This window comes from Pseudopodoces humilis, chromosome 23, assembly GCF_049639895.1.
Source record: "Pseudopodoces humilis isolate 2021_Gansu_Grassland_sample_001 chromosome 23, ASM4963989v1, whole genome shotgun sequence".
Lineage (NCBI taxonomy): Eukaryota > Metazoa > Chordata > Aves > Passeriformes > Paridae > Pseudopodoces > Pseudopodoces humilis.
Genome location: NC_142222.1, coordinates 7,344,954 through 7,353,459, shown reverse-complemented (window position 1 = coordinate 7,353,459; position 8,506 = coordinate 7,344,954).

Here is an 8,506-nt window from a genome sequence, read left to right as displayed (position 1 = left end):
TCCTGGAACAAAGTGTAGTGTTTGCCTCCACAGCTCACCCTGTCAGTGCCAGGTGCCCATGTGATATAAAAAGCAGCTTTTTATCCCTGTCACACTCCTTCAGAAGCTCTGTTCTCTTGGTGGTTCATTTCAGCACGAGATCTCATAGCTGTGCCATGCAGTTAAACCCTCTCATGAGAGCAGCAAGTCAGAACCTCTTTATTCTCATGTTTGGCACTAGCCCAGACATCGAGCAACATGTTTCCTTACACCATTTGGAATCTGGCTGTGGTACCAAAAATTGTTTTGATGGCTGGACCCGACAGAGGCAACTGAGACTCCCCAGCTGAACAGAGATGTTTGGTGAGAGTTAAACTGGCTGGCTGATCCTCAGCAGGCCAAAAAATGTGTTATCCCTGAATCCTGATAGGACTGCTTGCACACTACCAGTGTGGGAGTTTCCAGCTTTCCCTGAAAGGATTTCCAAGTGTTTACTACAAAATGCCTCTGAATGTATTTATTTATCCAAATATCCTCTAATGGTGGATACTGCCACATCCGTGAACAGCTTTGGAGGTTTGCCAGAGCTTTTCCAGAAAGCTACATCAGAAGGGGCGTTAATTGTGAACCAAGATGTCAGAAAGATATAAATTGAAAATATTTTATTGTTATCCTGATTAACTCCAAAGCATTTCCATACATGTGAAAAAAAGATTATTAAGCTGCTGAATAGCAAACAGCAACAAAAGCTGTGAAAACCTAAATATGAAAATAATACTCATTGTTGACTAGATCTAACAAAACTGATTTTAGGAAGAAAGAAATAAGCTGCTTTTGGTATCTCTCTCATGCATTACCCAGAGAGAGAACATAAAGTAACCAAAAGAAAATACACACTTTTGTGTATTTGCAAGTATGTATTTAATTTCTGCAGTATAGTTAGAACCAACAAGTATGTATTTAATGTGGAGCATATGAATGGTTTGCATTTTGAGGTATATGTATTTTAAACTTGATGTGAGGGAAGGAAATTCATAAATCATGAGATTCTGCAAATAATTGACATTTGGATTGGTGCAAAACTTAATAATTTTTGTGTTTGAAAATATCAAAAAAGTGAAATTTAACATCATTCTGGTAGACAGACAGCTCAATAAATGCATGTCCAGACCCACTTGAAATATTCCACTCCAAAGAGATTCAAAGACAATTACAGTGACTGAAAAAGAGCTGCAGAGTGACAGCGATTCAGGTAAGAGGCTGTGAGGGTTTAAGGTTTGTCACTACTTTTACCAAGGCTGCACAATAACTCACTTTGGTTTTGAATCCAGTCTGCAGTGCTAAAACACAAAGACAGACTTGGACTGAGACATGAACACCTTGCCTGTGTGTCTGGAAGGGCAGCAGTTTGACAGCTTAAACCAAGCAGTGACCAGCCTGACAGGAGGGCAGATGACTCAAGAAATGTACTGATGTATAAAAGTAGCATAATTTTCAGTTACAGATTTATTACAGAATCAGCACTTGATCCTGTTCTCATAGAAGTCAATAATACAAAACTCCAGAGATGACTCATCTACTAACGTGTATATTTTTCTTGCCTTTCAGCCCTCCAGACTGATGCACACTTGCCAAGCTGTTATTGCTTTGGAATACACAGCTGAGAGGGAGGGAAGTTTGAGAAATTCTGCACCTGTACTTTGTTGAATCTGCTCTATCTCTGTGTGGTGCTTGCAGTTACATGATTAACACTCAGGTAGCAACTGCCAATGACATCAAAAGCTGTTAGGAAATATTTTGAATTTTAGCATGAAATTTAGTACCTGAATAATCAAAACTAGATTGCCAATAGTTTTTCTTCACCTTTGCGGGCAGAACTGCACGTGTGACTTGTTATTTAATTTGCATCTCTGTCCATATCTTGTGGAACAAATATGCTACAACAGCCTCAACCATCCAGACTAACAATTTTTACAGTAGTCCACTACAACTGAAAACTTCAAGAATACCAGCTGGACCATCTGATACACTGTACATTTAATTGGAAAGTATCTGCTAGGAAAATTCTCATTCTGTGAGTTTCAGTAAATGCTACATTTTTAGTCACCACATCCTTTTTTTACCCCCTCACCCTGAATTTCTATCTAAAATGCTGTCTTTCTTGTTGCCTGAGTAATAGCACAAAACCCAGGGTGGCTTCACTGGCACATATTCTAGCGTTGTGATAGCAGCAAATAAAATTTACACACACTAAAGTATAAAACTAACTATTTCATTATTACTGACAAATAAGCTCTATATGACTTCCTACTTCCTGGAATGCAGATCATGCTTTTGGTTAGCAGGGAAGCTACTTCAGATTCTTCTCCTTCATCTTTTAAATTACAAAACAAGCTGCAGCTTTACAAAAAATTTCTTGTGGCACTTACCTAGATAACTTACCTCACAGGTGACATTCTCCTTGGTTGTATCCATATATTTCTGTTCCAAAAGGTATAGCAGAAGAAATTACAGTTCCAGCACATAATCACAGAGCAGCATAAAATGAACACACTTCAATTCTATTAACTGCTCCCTTCTTCTTCTTCTCTGGGAATACAAAAAGAAAAGCAAAGACCTCCTTTGCAAATGAGAACGTTTTGCATTACCATCAGACAAAGGAGAAAGCTGCACGTTGCTGGAACAGCTGCCTCTTCTAGCTGGGACTTAGTCAAGCACAGAGCAGCTCGTGGAGGTCAAGAGAAACAAGGAATTATAGTAACTGTGCACCAAAGATACTGTTTCCCCAACCAGTTTATCTGCTTTGGCTTTTACCTTTTTTTTTTTAGCTCAAGCTCATCTTTATTGGTGTAGCTGATAAGTGAATTTCTTACATTTTGGGATTCTGGATGCTTCTGACATAATTATAGCAGAGAAGGGCTGTGACATCTGCTTGGATTCTGGAAGAAAACTGTGGAATTAAATATCTATTTAACCTATGTTTTGACCTTTCTACTGCAGTGAAACATTCATCCCCAGAAGAATCATTAGTTGACCACTGCAGTCTTCAATCTGATACACCAGAGTCCTCTTCATTAAGTCAAAAGCAAAGAAGATAAGAGCCATTTATTATGAGAAATGACAAACAGGCAAGCATTGACAGAACAAAAATGGAGGCCTTTCCCTATGAGGCCTCTCTCTTTCCAGCCTCACTACCTCAAGACTGAAAGGGAAGAACTGCAGTGAACACAGTATTTTAATCACTACAGAGAATGTTACAGCCAGGGTCAACTAAAAATTTGAATAAACATAGATTTAAAAATAGTCTAATTAAGTATAGAGAATGTCTTTATTTCCCAGAAGTAAGTCCTGCACAAAGAGATTTACTGTCACTCTCAGTGCTTCCAGTAAGGAAAAGTGAGGCTGTATTAACCCTTTTGGGAAGGGTAGGTACATGAATTCACTATAGCCATGCTTAATTGATAGCACTGTGAAACAAATTCTGCCAGCAACAAAAGAAAAACTTGGTCATCTTTAAGCAGTAACCCCAGGATGCTGATTTTTATGACAGTTATTATGCAAATATTTGGAAGTTCTTAAAGTTATAATGCAATTTAGATAGAGAATTGGGATTAAAATAGCAAATATATCCTACACATACACACACACATATATACATATATATATACACATATACATATCCATTTATACACATATATGTATGTGTATATATATGTATATGTGTGTGTGTATATATAATATATACCTGGATATAGATACATTTATATCCTACACTAATAGGTACTCACCTTAGTCAGAGGGCAGCTCCCAGTCCAGCAACAAGAGAACAAATGGAGAAAGTGTCCAGTCACTCTTTTCCTGGGAATCTTCTGTTTGATTTTAGTCCACTAGAGATAAAAAAGTCTGCAAAAATCTTTACCAGTCGAACATCTACTTTTACTGAAGCAAAATTAAAAAAAAAATAAAATCCATGAACATGGAGCAAAAAAACCATGAAGGAAATTGTTATATTGGTAATCTGGGAGAACAGAGTTGGGAAGAACTCCTTGCTCTGCTACTACCTTCCTTTGCTAAAGAAAATGGACCTCAAGCCTAAAGCAAATGGTACCGTAAATAATTTAAAGGGAGAAAGAAAACAATAAACATTAAAACTTTGAAACACTTGGACAATTCTACTTAACATCTGATTCTTGTTAATTCATGTACAAGATGCTTTCAGGCTTCAGCACCTGGTTCTTAAAACTCTGGTTTGCATACAAAGTTCTTCATAAAATTTAAAACCACCGTAATAAAATTACTATATGAATAATTTATTAATTACTTAGCAATATTGAAGTAAAAAGATAGAAATTAAACATCATTCTATTAATTTCATTCACAATCTCCTGCCATCCACTCTTTATACCTGGAATTTTACCTGATCTGAAGTTGGTCTCAGGATGTCTTACATATAAAATGATAAGGTATATGAATAAACTCTGGCCTTTTGTTCTTTCCTGGAGTCATGTTGGCATTTGCACACTTTAGCTAAAGTAGAAGAACAAAGAATATCAGGCTGCTAATAAAAGAATTTTATTCTCATGATTTTAGAAGCTACTTTTGCTTAAGACAAGTTCAGTACCAGGGGAAGAACTATTATCTCTTTATTCCTATGAGGCAGCAAGCAGCAAAGTCTCTTTTCCACACTTCAAAGTAGCTTTTTGGATACTGCTCATAATAGAGCATTAATATCAACTTCAGTTGGTACATTTGCTTGAAAAAAAGTATTATGAGATTTATTATTGTAAATCCTGAAGTTCAATGAAGCTAAGAAGAGGCTTTGTTTCAAAGTCCAGAATGGTTGCAGGAGTTTAATTGGCAGTCACGGATGCAATCATTCCATTTTTCAAACTATCAAAAAAAAAAAAAAATTCTTTACCTTCCAACACAACTTATGTCAATAGAATATCTTCTGATTTAGTTCATTGAAATGCTTCCTTAAGAAATGATTTAAAAGTACAGAATAAGGACAGTGTAAATCAAGAAAGTGATTAATCTGTTCAAAAAGCCAAATATAACTGAAGCCACCTGTGTCTTCACTGCCTCCATTCCCCCTCCCCCTTTCCTCCTCCTCCAACAAGTTCTTAGTCCTGACAGAAAACCAAAGCAGTCCTACACAGCCACACACTGAGATAACCAGACTCCACAGGTTCATCCCTTTTTCCCACCCACCTATTTCCACAACAGGCCTGCTTGGTGCTCCAAAGCCCAGCTTTTCCTTTGGGCTTCAGGTGAAATAAAATGCAATTCCAGAGTTCCTGTGTACAATATAAGAATTTCACTTGTATAATTTTCTAGTAGAGGCAAATATTGTGTTATATGATAACACTATAGCCCACTGATGGCTGGATTTACAATATCTTAACCTATTTTGCTTCCTTGAGGGGACTAATCCCCATGTAACATCTCTAAGTGCATCCACATTAAGGGATTTGGCACTTGAACTGTGGAGTACAGGTCGTGTTGCTCGTGCTCTCATAGATCCCTTGGCAGGTTACATTTGTATTCCCTGCTCCCTTCATCTCTGGGCAATTTCTATCCAATACCTCCCTGGATGCTGACATATTTCCTTCCCTTTTGTGCACTGCACTAATTATGTACTCACAAAGGCACCAGAATGTGTCAGGTACAAATATGAGCATATCTCAAAGAACTGCAAGTTTACTGTTCCAGGAAAAATTTAACTTTCTTGGCAAGCCCTTTATATACCTCATAATCAACAATTTCCAGCCACAATTTGAGGTAAGAGGCATCAACTGGGATACATTTTGCAAAATGAATTTTTGGGATATATTTTATAAAACGTGAGCAAAACTAAAGAATTTAGTAAGTTAAAAGGAAAAACAACTTTTAAAGTGTAATTCTTTATTTTAAACCAAGTATGTCTGTTCTTTTAAAACCAGCCCTATCTAAAATAAAATGTGAAATAAGGGCAGCCCACACACCATGAAATCCAGCATTACAAAGTACAGAATATACCAGTAGTTCAGGCTTGCTGCAGAAATTTCAGAGAAAGTCAAAACACCGAACTGGTGGGTGTTACTGAGTAAGTGGCTGGAAATAGCATGTGGAGTGCTGAACCAGCTCCTTACAGCAGAGCTTCATCTGCAGGTGCAGAAAGAAATTTCTTCATCTGAGTTTATTCAACAAGTTCATTTTGATGCCTACTTCATAAGAGATGGGAACCAAACATGGATTTGGAAAAGGAAGCCAGCTAGATTTTTCCTTTTCCAAACTTTGTGCAAAATCAAGGTGTGGGATGCTTAGCTCTAACTTGTGGGAGGATGAGATCTGGTAGTATGAATATCTTGGAAGCGGGGGGAGCTAAAACCAAATTTTCATTTTTCATTTTTAATGATTCCTCTGTGCATTTTAACCAAATCCCATCAAATGTAACTCAACAGAAATTATCAGTTAAAAGCTCACAGCATCTAATAAACAAAATAATAATCGACAGATTAAAGAACAAAATCAGAAGTTTGAAAATATATATGTTCACATATCTTAAATCAATGACTCCAGTCCTACTGACTGTCAAAAATAACATCATACCAAGCACATGGAATCTGCTATTTAAGAATGTAATTAAAAATTTTAAATATAAAATGTATTATGTAAATTAGTATTCCCAGCTTGCCATTTTAAACCATGAATCAAGTGTTCAACTCTCTTGTTTAAGCCAACAATAGAAAAAGGAAGAAGTGAAAACAGTATTTTAACTTCTGGCATCAAATTTACATACAAATAACCATTCTCGAATATATGTCCTTTTTTCCTCAAGAAAGAATTCTGATGTTTATTTTCTTCCAGCAACATGCCAGCATTTCAGAAAAGACAAATCAATTATGACCTGCCTCATATTTCACATCCTTGTGTTTGTTCCAAGGACTAAACACTGACACAGCAGTGGGTCTCATGACTGTTTTCCATCAGGTATATTAAACTGATTGTCAATTAGGTCAGGCTTTCAGATTGCAGAGCAAAGATTTCTTACAATCAATTCTTTAGAAATATGAGTTAGAAAATTGCAACTTTCATTTTAGTTTAACCCTCCCCATAACTATGTTGGATTTAAGACAGTGTTTCATCATTAATTTCTGCTGCTTTTGTTTGCAGATTTATTTTGATGTTGTTTTTTACTAATAATAAGGAAAGAAATCTAATTCTGAAGAAATTATGTCCGTGTTGTGTAACATGAACACCTCTCAGGGATCATTTTACCCTCTCCTACCACTAATGACTCGGCATGTCTCTGTTTTCCAGCTGAGAACACTATCAGTTTAAGTAATAGTTTAAGCTTATACAAATAAAGTTTGGAACAAGGTCATTCTGGTTTACCTAGGTCTTGAACAGCACCTTTCTGCCAAAAGCCTGAATCAACACCACCATAAGTATCCATAAGGATTTCCTGCAGTTCTGGAGACTGTTTTACCACAACCATTCCTGTCAAGCCTGATTCATACCAGAAATCTTACCCAAAAGTCAGGTCAAAACACTTTGTTTAGGTGTCACCCTTCAGTGAACAACTTAGTCTACATCTACATCTGCTCTCCTTGACTCAAGCAATCACTGTCCACGCTTCATGCCACAACTAAAGCCTTTATCTGTGGTCAGTGACCTAGAGGGAATACAGCTGGATTTATTAAGGAATGACAGACAGACACATGGTGAAGTTTGAACATTAGGGTCATCGTGGTTTAATTTATCAGGGAATGTAAGTCAGGACTAGCTCTTATTTCTGGCTCCAGGGCTTGCTCTGGTGTCTCAGACAAGAAAATCAAGTACCATGGACTGCCATGCATGTCTATCCTGAGTATTTGGACTGGTAGGGAAGAATGGAGATTCTTACCTCTACAGGAGATCATCAAGGATTAGTGTTAACCCAGCAGGACCCTGATCAGAGCTGGAGAAGCTGAGCACTGCTACAAGTCAATGCAAATATTTTCATCATGCCCTGCACAGAGGCAGGTTCTGAAGAGATGCATTGCAGCAGCTGCAGCAATTCCTGCACCAGGCTTCCCTCTGTTTGCCATGCTACTGATTCACTGGTCCATATTTTCCAGGAAATCACACTTCTTCACACACACACACACACACACACACTTCCAGTGAAACGTGAGCCCAACAACGTTTGAGTAACAGTTAAACTTTTGAACCTGTTCTGTAGGAGTAGCCTTGAACTCAGCACAAATACTTGAGGCCAGACAGATGTGTTCAGCCCAAGTTTAGTCCCCAGTTTATTTATAGGTCACACTGGATTGGGAACAAAACACCTTTTAGTCTTTGTTATGCTTTTATTCAAGCCAGCAAGGAGATATGAATCAAACAAAAAATGCAATGAATTGCTATCTCCTTTTTCTCAATTTCTCTCTTCACAAGGAGTTTTCAAAGCATTTTTCTTTGTGATGCATATCCACAGTAATGGCCAACTGTTACCTCTACATACAATGTTTGAAGAAATAACTTAGATTTTACTACTCACAAGTAA